We start from the raw sequence: 14679 nt of genomic DNA, 5'->3' as shown, positions 1-14679 counted from the left end.
GAAAGTGAAATTGGTAGAACCTCAGATGGTAGAATTCTCCATCTGAGCCACTCCTCCTGCCTCCTAAACCCCAAGCCTCTGCCACTGGCAGCCTTTCCTAGCCCAGTAACACATCTTCCTAATACAGGCCAGTGTACTACTCTCTCTAAACACCACCTTTGCTTCAGATGCTGTGGAAGATCATATTTTCCAAAGGCGGTAGCAGCAATACCTCCCATTCCATGTACTCTTCCCCAAGATGATCTTGCCACCCTCCAGTCAAGAGGCAAAGTTGATGTACCCCTCCCCCTTGAAACTGGGCAGGCTCGTGACTGCCTTGACATAAACTATGGTGGAAATGACACTATGTGACTTCGAGGCTAGGTCCTAAAAGGAATGGAGTTTCTGCTGTGTGTCCACTGAGGCCTCTGGGGCTCTGAGCTGCAACCATGAACGCAGTGTGATTACCATGGACCACCCTCCTGTGAGGAAGCCCAGGCCATCATAAGAGGCCATGTGTAGACCCCCAGGTTGACAGCTCCAGCTTAGGTGGCCCATGACAACCAGCATCAACCTCCAGACATTGGAGGAAGACAACAGACATGTCTAGCCCCTAGCTGTTGAGCTGCCCCCTCCAGCACACACTCTAAACATTATGGAGCAAGGGAAAAGCCATCCCGTGATGCCAACAAAGGAGTTGTTAATGCCATTAAGGTTCAGAGTAGTTTGTTAAAGAGTAATAGTAACTGAAACAGATGTAGGTTCTCAAATCCCATAGCAGGAAGCAATCCCATTGCTGGGTATTTGTCCAAAGGAATATAAATCAGTATCTCAAAGGGATACCTGCACTCACGTGTTTATCACAGCACTATTCACAGTAGCCAAGATATGGAATCAACTTATGTGTCCATCAATGGACAGATGGATATAGAAAATGTGGCATATATACACAATGGAATACCATTCTGCTGTAAAAAGGAATGAAATCATGTCATTTGCAGCAACATGGATGGAACCGGAGGTCATTCTGTTAATTGAAATAATCCAGGCACAGAAAGAGAAATACTGCATTTTCTCTCTCATGCAGGAGCTAAAAATACTTGATCTCAAGGACATAGAGAACAGAATGATAGTACCAGAGACTGCGAAAGGTAGGTGGTGGTAGAGGGTAGGAGTGAAGAGAAGTTGGTTAATGGGGACAAACATAGTTAGATAGAGGAAAAAAGTACTAAGAAAAAAGACTAGGGTGACTATGCTTAGCAAACAATATTTTGTATATTTCAAAGTAATGAGAAGAGAAGACATGAAATGATATCGATGCATAAAAATGACAAATACTCAAAGTGATGGAAACCCCCAATACTGACTTGATCATTACATAGTCTATGCATGTAAAAAACACATTTACACATAATATATATTTTATATCGATAAAAAAATTAGCAGGACTTTAAAGACCTTAAATGCACAAATCCTCTAAATTCTTCTCTTCCAGGACTCAGTGAGTTTTAGGAGCTTGTGAAATTCTAGCCAGTATAAATGTGGAATTGAAACTTCCTGAAGATGGGTTTTTACTCTCAGTTCAATCAGATGGCACAATGGAACTTCCCCTGTGCTAGTCTACTAATTTCAGACCTGACTAATTTCCAAAAAAAAAAAAAAAAGTCTGATAATCAAGCACTTCTTTTTCTAAAACTTACTTTGTCATTCAAGGGCTCTTTCCGAATAGGATTAGTTTATCATTCTGGATGATAGAGGAAGAGCTTATTATATGGACAGAGGGAAATGATTCCTGCATTGCTCCTTGGAGATTGCCTGCCAAGAGCTGATCTTAGCAAGTCTAGTCTGATTGTGAACACGAGATTGACAATACCACCATTGCCCATGGATAATTTCTTCCTTCCCCCAACCCCTTCCTACCAGCACCCCACCAGGCACTGTGCAAGGTGCTGGGGATATGCAGGTAAGCAAGACAGACATGATCCCTGTCCTTGTGGTGTTCAAAGGTTGACATTTTCTGTCCAGATATTCTTTAAAATTTTGATTATATTTAGAATAAAAATAAAGCCACAGGGAAGCTTTTGGCCAATAAAGATATCTAAGTATGCATGATGGAGGATGCAGGCTCTCAGACTGACTCCAACTCTGAGCTTGTGGGAAGAGATGGAGATCATACTAATCAACGTCATGCTAGCTGTTATGCCAAACTCTTCAGTTCAGAGGCTTGGCACACAGAAGTCTAGTTTTGATTCATGTTATTGGTTGACAGGTGTCATTTCACCCGTTGGTGATCCTACTCCCACCTTGCAGCTATGCCATCCCTTGAAGCTTGGGGATTCTGTGATGTGGCCAGTGGAACAGGGAAGTGGAGGAAAATGCCCATCTGCTTCTTATCTGTCTTGGTTGACTCCTAGCCATTTGGAGGGAAGTCACTTAGCCCAAGTTAGATGCCAGGGGAGGCTGGGAGACGTAGTAGTCTCTGGCTGCACAGAGTCTCTGGCTACAGCCTTCCCTGCAGCAACCCTGCATGTAGCAGGAGGAGCAGGGATCTTGGCTTCAGAGTTACCCATCTCTGTCTCAGAATGATGTGGCTTTGCAAAGTCAAATGGGACACCAGTGGCTTGCTTAGGACTCCTGAGAGCTGGGGGTTGGCCAGGAAACCTAGAAGGTGCCAATCTTCCTCTTTAGAGAAGATCTATTACACCTCCTACATCCTCTAAAAGGATTCTGCAAAATGCATGTTTACATGTGTCCCTCAGTCTACTTTGTGAATTCCCTCCACTTGCTACATGGGAGAAAACATCTTTACCAAGAGACAAAGTCACTTTCTAAGCTGGGCATAAATACAACAACTTTTGTCCAACTTTAATAACAGTTGGTTATCTAACAATAAAGTGTTATTGGGGATACGCAGGTGAGCATACCCCAATAACACTTTATTTTTTTTTGAGGTAGAGTCTCACTCTGTCACCCAGGCTAGAGTGTAGTGGTGTGATCTCTGCAACCTCTGTCTCCCAGGTTCAAGCGATGCTTGTGCCTCAAACTCCCAAGTAGCTGGAATTACAGGTGTGCACCACCATGCCCAGCTAATTTTTTTGTACTGTTAGTAGAGACAAGGTTTCACCATGTTGGACAGGCTGGTCTTGAATTCCTAACCTCAAATGATCTGCCTGCCTTGGCCTCTCAAAGTGCTGGGATTACAGGCATGAGCTACCACACCCGGCCAAAACAAAACACTCTTTTTTTTTTTTTTTTTGAGAAGGAGTCTCGTTCTGTCACCCAGGCTGGAGTGCAGTGGCGCAGTTTCGGCTCACTGCAAGCTCCGCCTCCCGGGTTCACGCCATTCTCCTGCCTCAGCCTCTCCGAGTAGCTGGGACTACAGGCGCCCGCCACCACGCCCGGCTAATTTTTTTTGTGTTTTTAGTAGAGACGGGGTTTCACCGTGGTCTCGATCTCCTGACCTCGGGATCCGCCCGCCTCGGCCTCCCTAAGTGCTGGGATTACAAGCGTGAACCACCGCGCCCGGCCAACAAAACACTTTTAACCAATAAGCATTTGGAAGACCCATTCCCCCCCCACTCCCCCACTAATTCATAGTAAAATACTGACAAGCCTGTCTCCATTTTGTTGGTGGAACACTTAAAGTCTTTCTTTGACAAAGTTCTCTTCTGTTTTTCCCTCAGAGAAACATGTAGCAAAATAATGCTATCTAGTGTTTCTAATGATGTGTTCCTGCAACAAGGGAGCTTTAATATCCAGTGCTTTTAATTTGTTATAAATTAATAATGTATATATGATTGAGAGTAACTCATTAAATGTAAGCGTCATAAAATAAGGCACTTAGGTAAGAAAAGCGTGAAATGCTTCTGATGCACTCCTGAATGTTATATTAAGTACATAAATCATCTTTGTTTTCTCTCTGCTCAACAAAGAATCCAGCCTAGGAGGTTAATGTAATTAGTATAGTTGTATTTTAAATGATCCAGGAAGCATATGAATAGAACTTGCCCAAATATCAGAAAAGGGAGATTACTCTGGCCAGTTGGATTTTTTGTCTTTTTTAATGAACTCAGCTAGACAGTATGAGGCGTGGCCACAAAAACCAAGATGCACTTTAAATAATTAAGAGCTTTCCAAGAACAAGTTCACCAGCTGAAAGACATAGTGATCCCACTCACAGCTGGAACCTCTCTTTGAACGGGATGACCCAGGCTGGAAAACGCATCAGAGGAAGTTTCCTAGGGACCCTCCTGTGCAGCCCCCTTCTCTTTTAGGACCAGACCTACAGCAGGTTGGGAAGTGGGTGGAGGGGAGGCCTGGCCCAAGATGGGACAGGCATGTGGCTCCATCTGTTCTGGCTCATGCTTCAAGTAGACACAGCTGCATTCTGGTGAAGTGGAGGCTGACTCTGTGGAGCACTTAGCACAGACACTGGCTATCCAAAAGCATGTGATTTGATTTTGGTTTAAAGATCCAGCATAGCAATTTCCCGTGATTCCTGTTCCCACTGGCTCCTGGTTCATTAGCCAAGGAAAGCTTATGTGGAATATGATATCACAAAATATAACATGGGAGAGAATGCGAGTGCCAAAAAGCCTTTACCCTGTGGCTCAATTAGAAATGGATTATTACCCAAAGAAATATGGCATGTGCAGAAAGGCCATCAAGGCAGACTGGACAATGAACAACAATAATAACCACCACTCGGGTAATCATTGACCAGCGGCAGGGGTAGCAGTGACCACTGTTACTGCAGCACTGACCCACGGCCATGTTCCAGGCGAGCTGATTTGCACCCCAAACCTTGAAGCCCACCGTGTAAACAGGCATTATTGGCTCCATTTTTTTTTGTTGTTGTTGTTTTGAGACAGAGTGTCACTCTTGTTGCCCAGGCTGGAGTGCAATGGTACAATCTCAGCTCACTGCAACCTCCACCTTCTGGATTCAAGCAATTCTCCTGCCTCAGCCTCCCAAGTAGCTGGGATTACAGGCATACGCTGCCATGCCCAGCTAATTTTGTATTTTTAGTAGAAATGGGGTTTTGCCATGTTGGTCAGGCTGGTCTTGAACTCCTGACTTCAGGTGATCCATCTGCCTCTGCCTCCCAAAGTGCTGGGATTACAGAAGTGAGTCACCGCGGCTGTCCTGGATCCATTTTTAAATATGAGAAAACGGAAGCTGCAGGAGCCCTTACAAATAACTTACCCAAAGTCATGTGGGGTGTAAACAGTGGATCTGAGAACTGGAACAAGCCTGAGTCAAAGCTCAGGTCCCTTCCCTCCACACGTGGTCTCATTCCTTCCTATATCCCTGGAGCCTCCTGTGGGTACAACACTTGTAGGTACTCCTGTGCCACATAGGGCAGGAAGGTGGGCTAGTTATTTGGGAAGCCCGTATAATGTCTGTTTCTATGAAGGGCAGGGTGGTCGTTCCAATTTAGTTAGGATTTGTATACAATAAAGGCAAAAGGGGTGCCATTGGAAAAGAAAAGAAAGAAAAGAAACACATATGCTTTATCTTCTGCATGGCACTAGCATGTTTTCTCCTTTTTGCTTTTAAACTTTCAAAAAATAAAAAGTGTCAAGAGCTTGACAGGACATTGCTTTCTAGACAAATGGATCACCTCACATTTCCATCTGGCTTTCAGCTCATATCCTGGAATGTCATGACAATGATAAGTTCCACATCAGTTCTCTGCCCCTCCTGTCAGGACTTGTCTCAAAGTTCATCTCTGCCAAGAAAGGCTCCTTCCTCCTGCAACAGCCTAAAATAATGACAGGGCATAATGCTGTCCTTCTTGCTGTGGGCTCCAAATCAGCTACCTGGTTAATCTGAACTGAATCTTCATAAGGAGGAAGACTTAGTTACCTGGGGTTCTACTATGTTATCATCATCATCATTATTATTTTATGACCTCATCATCATCATCATCATCATTTTAGGACCTCCTCCTTGTCATTTTATATATATATATATATATATTTATATATATATATTTTTATATATATATATTTATATATATATATTTTTTCAGACAGGGTCTCACTCTGTCACCCAGGCTGGAGTGCAGCAGCATGACCTTGGCTCACTGCAACCTCTGCCTCCTGGATTCAAGTGATTCTCCTACCTCAGCCTCCCAAGTAGCTGGGACTACAGGCACATGCCACCATGTCCAGCTAATTTTTGTATTTTCTGTAGAGATGGGGTTTTGTCATGTTGGCCAGGCTGGTTTCGAACTCCTGGACTCAAGTGATTCACCTGACTCAGCCTCCCAAAATGCTGAGACTACAGGCATGTGCCACCACCTCCAGCTAATTTTTGTGTTTTCAGTAGAGACGGGGTTTCGTCATGTTGGCCAGGCTGGTCTCGAACTCCTGGGCTCAAGTGATCCGCCCAACTCAGCCTCCCAAAATGCTGAGATTACAGGCATGAGCCACCATGCCCGGCCCTCCCCCTCATCATTTTATGACCTCATAATCATTATCAGCAGCATCATTTTATGACATCATCATCATCACTTTATGATTTGGAGAGAGCAGTAGGCATGGTTTGAATGAGTTTTGGTATCCACATTAGGAGTCAACCAAAGATGGTTAGGAAATACCTGGACCAAGAACAGTTTGGAACTTTATACACACCATCAAGTTTAATTTTGTTATTTCAAACACGATCTATACAGGACCTGTGGGAGCCGACAGGAGGGGCACTCAATCCCACAGTAACCTTTGGAAGTGGGAATTAAAGTCTCCATTTTTTTCAGGTAAGAGCTGAGACTAAGAGCTTTCAGTTGACTTACCTATGACCATGTTGCCAATAAAGGAAGAGCTGAGTTTCCTGCCCAAACTATCTAATGGCAAGCATACGTTCTTATCATCTATCACAATGTCCCAGCATGGGCTAGCAGCACTCCTACCTCTGTTGCTCCAACCTGCCCAGGCACAGCCTCCAGGTTTCTTCCTATAAGGAGAAATAGTACTGACCCACTTCTTTCCTGGTAGTCTTTCTGGAGAGGTCTGAGGCTGCAGAGCACAGGGCTCTCTTGCCCTTTCTCTGAGCATCTCTGGACTCATTGATAATATGAATGAGTTGGATCATAGAATCCTCAAAGTCCTTTTTTGATCTTCCCAGGTCTCTGTGCAGATGATCTTTTGCTAAATGTCGTGAGATTTTTAAGTTTCAATGTGCCTATCGGCTGGCTCACTAGTCTTGACTCAATGATGAAAAATCACACGGAAAGTAAGAAATGGCTCCACATTTCTTACATTGGGATAGGATTGAGTGGTGCCTGAGCATACTGGTTACATCCTGCAAATCTGTACACACTTGTGACTTTTGTATGCCACCTACATGGGCCCTCCTCCTCATCTGACCCGCACAAAGATTAACTGATCCTCAAAATCCACCAGCTGAAGGATGCTCCTCTGGGAAACCATCCTTCATTGCTTCCCACCTTTGATTTCACTGTCACACTGATCTTGCAAATATTCACAGGGACCATGGCACTTAAGCTAAAAATGTTACCAAATCCCTTGTTGATAATTCCAGCCTCAGGTATCATGACCCCACAAGAGTCATAATTACACTCATATGGCAGTTAGTTAAATGGCTGTTATTCTTCAAACCCATACCTTAAACACAAACATGAGCATTGGAACTGACCTTTCAAAGAATTTCAGTGAAATTGAAATAACATTGCTATAGCTGAACAAGACAAGCTCTGGAATTACAAGGTTATAAGACAGATAACCTTCTTAAACTGCTAAACTTCAAAGCTATATCCTTGATTTCTGTTCAAAGATGAATAGCAATCTCAGATAATTGGGATGTGGGATGGCTGAAGTATGGAAAAAAAGGAGATCAAGAGGTAATGAAAATGTTCTGCTTGCCTCAGTGAAAGCCTAAAAATCACTTGTAGAAGGAATATTCTGAACTTGTCTGCAGGGGTGTTTGGCTGTCATTGAATTTCACTGGGATGAAGCCAGCATATGTTAACTGAGATGTGGTGGTGGGGTGGGGGAGATGCCAGAGGAAAAATAAATGAGCTAATCTATGAATACCACAATGACAGGATGAAAGGGAAGACTCTATAGAGTGGTGGGACCTGGTGTAAACTCAGGAAGGTGATGTCACAGTCTGGGGCATGTGGACAATGTTCTGTTTCATTTCACCACTGATGTATTCTTGAATATGGCAAGTGTTGTCTTAAAACAGGCAGAGACAACCCGAACCTATTCAGCCTCCCCCATCTCATTTCTTCCTTTGCTGACACTGGTGCCCGTTATGACTTCTCATTTAGACTTGGAGCATTGATTACATGGTTTCCTGTGGCTGTACCAGACATCTGCTACTCAGCTGGCTACGTGTGTGCATGTGTGTGTGTGTGTATGGGGCATGGTATTTTGCCTTAGGCTAGCAAAATCTTCTGGCTATACATGAGGATGTGTATGCATAATTGCCATTATTCACCACCACACTGAAGCCATGGGCTAAATTACAAACTGCAGTCTTCCAATATTTTGTCAATTTTTTCTAAACCAGTTACAAAAATAAACACACAAAGAAACAACAAAAACATCAACTGTAAGAGTTCTGCATGTAGCTCATCACTTTCTGGGTGGATAATTCTTAGAAATCAGACATTAAAGGCTGGGTGCAGTGGCTCATGCCTTTAATCTCAGCACTTTGGGAGGCCAAGGTGGGCAGATCGCTTGAGAGCAGGAGTATGAGACTAGCCCGGGCAACATGGCGAAACCTCATCTCTACAAAAATTAGTTAATACAACAACAACAACAACAACGAAGAAATCAGACAGGAAATGAGACCGCTATGAGGTAGGAGGAAGGGTGAAGGTAAAGGGCATTTCCACTTGCTCTTGTCACTGCTGTATCCTCACTTCCTAGAATAGCACGAGACAGAGAAGGTGCTGGAAAGATTTTGTGGAATGAATGAAGCACTCACTCTCTCCTAGGGTGAGGGGCCCTGTCACCTTGTTTCCAAAGGGGCCTTACTCTATAAAGAACAACTGTTGATAGGAACAACAGGCTGGAATGTGTCTGAGGCTCAGGGTAAGAAATGCATCAGCTTTCTGAAATGTGAAGCCTGACAGCATGAAGGCAGGGAGATGCTAGGCATCGCTAATTAGGGCTCCCTTGGCAATGCCTTAGCATTTACCACCATGCCTGAAAAATTGTACAAATATTTCCTGTAAAGAAGATATTTCCCATGTTTTCAGAACACTTGAGTTTGGTGAAAATGACAATTGAAATGCTTTTTATCAACAGAAGAGTGTGATGTAGTCTCAAAAAGTTGACAGTTCAAACAAGTTTTGTAATACTTCAGGATTCACACTCAAAGTTCTTGCTACTGCTCAGGAACTAGGCATCCTGTCCCCCAACAAACAAACACCTGATAGTCATTCCACCTCTTAAGTGAAATAGGACCATATGCTGTAGCCAGTTACATAATTAGTACTATGAATCCTACTTTTGAAAGCAGCTCTGATTATACCAAAAACTTCTGGAGGCTCCACTTGCCTGGAGAATAAACCCCCAACTCCTTGATGGGGCACCCCAAGTCCTTCGCATCTGGCCTTCAGCTGAATTTGGAGTCCCAAGATCTACTGCGCCCTGTCCTCACAGCCAAACTACAGCCAAGCCAGTCTGCCCTCAGCTCTTGCCCCACTTCCTCCTTATATTTTATTCGGTTTTTTTTTTTTTAATAGGAGACTCTGTCTCCCACTCAGTTGTGAGTTTCTTAGGGTCAAGAACAGCAACTGTCACCCACATCTGTCCACGTGCCCACATAGATACCAAAGAAGTATTTGTTGACCTGGATTGACCTCTAGCCTTGTCCTTCATTCCATTTTCTACAGAGTGGCAGCAGCTGCATTTTGAAAGATCCAATCTGATCATTGCTTCCTTGACTCCTGCTGATATTCATACTGGAAGTGAAACACCTCAGCATAGTGTAGGAGGCTTGCCAGCATCTGCTCCGCCTAACTGCTGGGTCTTCTCTTTCACCTTACCCCAATTACATCCTACATCCTAAGAAGAGCTCCTGCTCTGTGTCCAGCCTGTGTCCTTTATCCAGGCTACTGTCTGCTTAGAATGTTCTTGACCTTCTCCTTCCAGAGAACCATCTGCTTGTCCTTAAATTGTTTCTGGCTTTTTTTTTTTTTTTTTTTGAGTCAGGGTCTCACGCTGTTACCCAGGCTGGAGTGCAGTGGCCTGATCACTGCTTATTGCAGCCTCAACCTCCCAAGGCTCAGGTGATCCTCCTGCCTAGTCCCCTGAGTAGCTGGGACTACAGGTGCACCATCGTTCCTGGCTACTTTTTGTATTTTTAGTAGAGACAGGGTTTTGCCATGTTGCCAAGGCTGGTCTTGAACTCCTGAGCTCAATTAATCTGCCCGCCTCAGCCCGCCAAAATGCTGGGATTATAGACAAGAGCCACCACGCCAGGCCCTAGCTAACTTTTTCTAAGAAACTTTTGTACCCTGCCCCAGGACACACGTATCTGGGCCTTCCCCCACTCTCAGCTCCCTTGCATGCACCCCCACCCTGTTTGGCTATCTGACTCCCTTTCCAGGTTTTGGGCTCCTGGAGGACAGAGTCAATTTATCTTGTATTTCTAGTGCATTGCCTAGAGAAGATGCACAGTAACTATTTTCAGAACAAAGCTCCAGATTGCAACTGCTCCACTCTGCTCTTTAGATTTTAAATGGCCGATGAATGTTACAGCTGCAAGACCCGATATGGTTCCTGCGTAAGTCTGGGTGGCAAGGTACACACACCGGGCCCTTGCAGGGTTTAAGATGAAAGCCATCTAAACTGCCCTTTTCCCTTTCTTGGCTCTACTGTTGCTCAGAATATCTGAAGCAGAATCAATTGGCTGGCTTACAGAAAGCCTGGAACTACAAAAGGCAGAGAAAAACATCTGTCACCACTGCACCGTTCACTTTTTTTGGCAGCCGCATGATAGCAGAAGGTCTCAGCATTTGCTTTTGAAAACAGGTCATTACTGCTGCAAATTCCTGGAAGATCTTTGGACAAGACTGAAAATTCCCCAGATCTGCTCCAGCTCTGCTGACCTCTCAGATCTGAAAAGCTGCATTCCTGTTCCAGAGTCAGAGGGGCCAGGAGGCCGTGTGTCATCACACCTGTGCTCAACAGTCTCTCCCAAACACAGACCTGATACAGTCACTTCCCTGTGCCTCCCCTAGACGGTAGGTGGTCCAGGAGACTGTGGTTCCCAAGCACCCTCAAGCATCTCATGACTGAAGCCCTCTCTGAGTTCTGGGCACTATTGCTTCCTCAGAACACCCTTGTGGCCAGCTTCAGTGAGAAACAGGGAAGATAAGGGTTGGGCTGCCTATCATATTGGAGAAGGAAGCAGCTCATTGTACTCCTGGATGGTTGAGTACTTGCTGGGAAGACTATAAGGCAGGGGCTGAAAACCCATATGAGTTAGGCTGAGAGGTTTGCCCATTCACATCTAATTACTGACAACAGTATCTGATCATGAGAAGCCCTGATCAGTGTTCTTGTATGCCCTGTGAAGGCACTAGGGCCACAAGTTGATTTCTTCAGGACTGACACTTGCATGCAGCACAGGGGTTGGCACTCTCGTAGTTTAAACTGGCCACCACAAGGCAGCCAATGAACAAAGCATGGGCAACAGCCTTCAGTATAACCCCCAGAGGCTATCACAACACAGTACTGGTTCTTCGCATTTACACAACATGTTACAGTTTATAGGGCGCTTTCATATATAGCATGTCATTTGATCACACAGTAGTGTTTTGTGCAAGACAGTGCATATTTCATCACCTCCCATTTACAAATGGGCATCCGAGGCTCTGAGAACTTTGAGGACTTGCCCACGGAGCCTCCCGTCATGAGTGGCAGAGGACCAGGGCTTGAAGAGGACCAGGGCTCGAACATCCTCTGGGGCTCAGTGGAGTCACTCATCAGTTCTACATGGTGAGGTGAGTCCTAGTTCTAACATTTGGTAAAATCAGCAGCATTAAAAAAAAAATCTGTAGCTGGGACTCAACAACTCCAGGGCATTTACAGTTAAAGTGCAGCCTGTGGGCCAGCAGCACTAGGATTCCCTGGAAGTTCCCTAGAAAAGCGGAATCTCAGATCCACCCAGACCCACTGAATCAGAGCCTGCCTTCAACAAGACCCCAGGGAGCCTCACAGGGCATTGCAGGTTGAGGAGCTCTGCGCTGGGGAACACATGCCTTCCTCTCTCTGCTCTGGCTTCACCCTGGGGAAGCAGCTGAGGTGGGGAGGGTTTAGCGAAAAGAAGCTTCCATCTGACTGCCTCCTGATAACTGCAAGAAAAGCTGCTGTATCCGTCCAGCTCCCCTCTTGGAACAGGTCTCTGTTCATCTCCTTTTCTTCCCAGCTCCCTGCTAAACACTTTTAGCCAACAGAACTCATCTCCTCAGACAACTCAAAATCTTCTCTCTGGCATTAATTTTGATAAAAGCATGAAGATGGAAGATGTGATTTCAGTCTTCCTTGATCTCTGAGAATCCTAAAGTCTGTTTAAAGTACTCCCAATGTGAGCTGTGACAGAATTGTGATTTCCTAAGGAAGGTCTGTGATGTTAAAATTTTTCTCTCCTTTTGAGGAAGGATCTCTCTTCACCCCTCCAATGGTGTATATGGCTTGATTGACGTGCCTAATAATTGGCTAGCAAATTAGCAGCTCTGCCTAGCCATGGGGCTAACACAGCTTACAATCAGAAAAAACAAACAAAAAACAAAACAAAAAAAACTTTTTTAAAGAGCTGGAGCAGAATGTGATGACAGAAATTGCGAAAGCTTTTAACCAGTTTCACTAATAAAGTTAGGATTATCCTCTCTTTTACATTGTTCACTAGTTAACAGGGCAGTCACCAGATTTTTTAAATGATTCTTTCTGAGCACTTTTTATAGGAAGACAATAGGTTGAATTCAAGGTGCTGATGTTTTTCTATGTATAACTAATCTTCAACGACCTTTCATTTTTTCCTACTTTGATCGTATAAGCACCACTTGGTCTTGATTCCATCTGTGTGGTTTTCAGCACAATAGTTTAATGGTGCCAGGCCTGCCCTAAGTGGCTGGCGGTGACAGTCTTCTCCCCAGGTAAGTGGTAGCCATGGAGCACATTTGGGACAACGGCCAGTGTTACCACTTGGGGGGCCTCTTTCAGCCTGTATGGTTGAAGGTAGCAGGAAAGAAGCATTTCATCTTCTCTCCCAATAATTCTTGATCAAGAAAGTACATATAAGCTCACTTTGAGCATTTCGTTAGAGGCAGTAGCATACCATCCTAATCAGTTTTAATGAAAGGCTAATGCCTAATTACAAATTAAATACACTTAGGGATACTTAACTGTCAAATACATCATTTACTAAATATTAGCTTTTCTCTGGGACTATTTTACTCTTGCCTTTGGGAAAATCTTGGGCCCTAATGATTTGTTTCCTTCTGTTTTTGGCTTCTATTCAGAAGAGGGTGCATTAAGTGCCTCTAGCAATTTCTGGCTGGTCCACGAGCCACTAGTTTAGGTCAACCCTGAGGATCAGAATTCTTTGCACCAAATCCATTTCATTAAGGGGACATGTGAGACTGGCCATGTGATTCTATTCAAGCTCCATCAGAGCCCCCTCCTCGAGAATTCATGCTCTGATTTACAAGTTGGTATTTTAAAGGAGCCAGGCCAAATTCCCTCTGAACATTAAAAAAGTATCACACCTGTACTTCCAGCTACAAGTTTACAGGGAAAACATGGTAGATTCCCAGAAAGAAATTCTGGTCCAGGGGTAGACCTCCATTTCCAAACCTCCTTCTTCCTTAGACTCAATGATATTTTTAGTTATCTTGTATCTTCTAAGTGGAACTTCAGGACATAGCAATCTTACGGGGGTATGTGTTTGGCAGGGTGGGGTGTGGTGGGGAAGAAGGCAGTGGTGAAGGAATGAAGACTCTTAAATGCACAATTTCTCCTCACCTCTGGGACTGATAAAAGACAAGTTTCCAGGGCTTACTGTGTCACCTGGGCCAGCATTCATTTTTTATTTTATTTATTTATTTATTTTTTTGACTAGGGCTGATTTGGGAAAGCCCTTGACATGGCCCACAGAAGGCCTCCACTTTGGGGAAACACCAGATGCTCTTAATTGGCACAGATGAGCGCCACGGGTCAACACCTACACTGTGACTCCCGGGGAGGGCTGCATGAGCCCTCCTGCATACTGAGGTAGGGGTTGAGGTCAGGGTTTCTGGCCTCTTTTTGAAAGGGACGTCATTCCAACGGACTCTATTTGAGAAAATATAGTCAACAAAGTCCAGACACTGCTTTGGTCTTGACCATCACACTGGGAGATATTCAGACCCATGCAATTACATACCGGAAGGGGGGCATGTCTTGGGGTTAGAAAGAGGATGAGTAAGGAAGTCTCTGCAGCGAACATCTCTGCGAGGGAAGTCAGCTACAGGAAGCATCCGAGTGACCTGGCTCCACGGCCTTGCGGTCCTCACCCCAGCTTGCTGAGGGATGAACTGAGCTACACAGTTCTCCCATTTCTAAGCTTTCTGGGGACCCACTACTTGCCGTCTCTGGAAGACGCTGCTGCCTGCTTTTATATAAAGCGGCTCCCAGGGCTGAGGGGCAGGAGGCAGAGGAAGGAGGCGTTCACTACCCC

At 44.7% G+C, this 14679-nt stretch overlaps 1 protein-coding gene across 2 annotated transcripts in view; it reads right to left on the bottom strand.

Annotated features, from left to right (window-relative positions):
• SLC35F3 (solute carrier family 35 member F3) overlaps window positions 1-14679 on the bottom strand; it is a 460449-nt gene that overhangs the window by 116334 nt on the left and 329436 nt on the right. The window lies entirely within an intron of this gene.

The sequence above is a fragment of the Hylobates moloch genome, unplaced genomic scaffold (assembly GCF_009828535.3).
Source record: "Hylobates moloch isolate HMO894 unplaced genomic scaffold, HMol_V3 SCAFFOLD_18, whole genome shotgun sequence".
Lineage (NCBI taxonomy): Eukaryota > Metazoa > Chordata > Mammalia > Primates > Hylobatidae > Hylobates > Hylobates moloch.
This window is presented reverse-complemented; position numbering and strand designations above follow the sequence as displayed.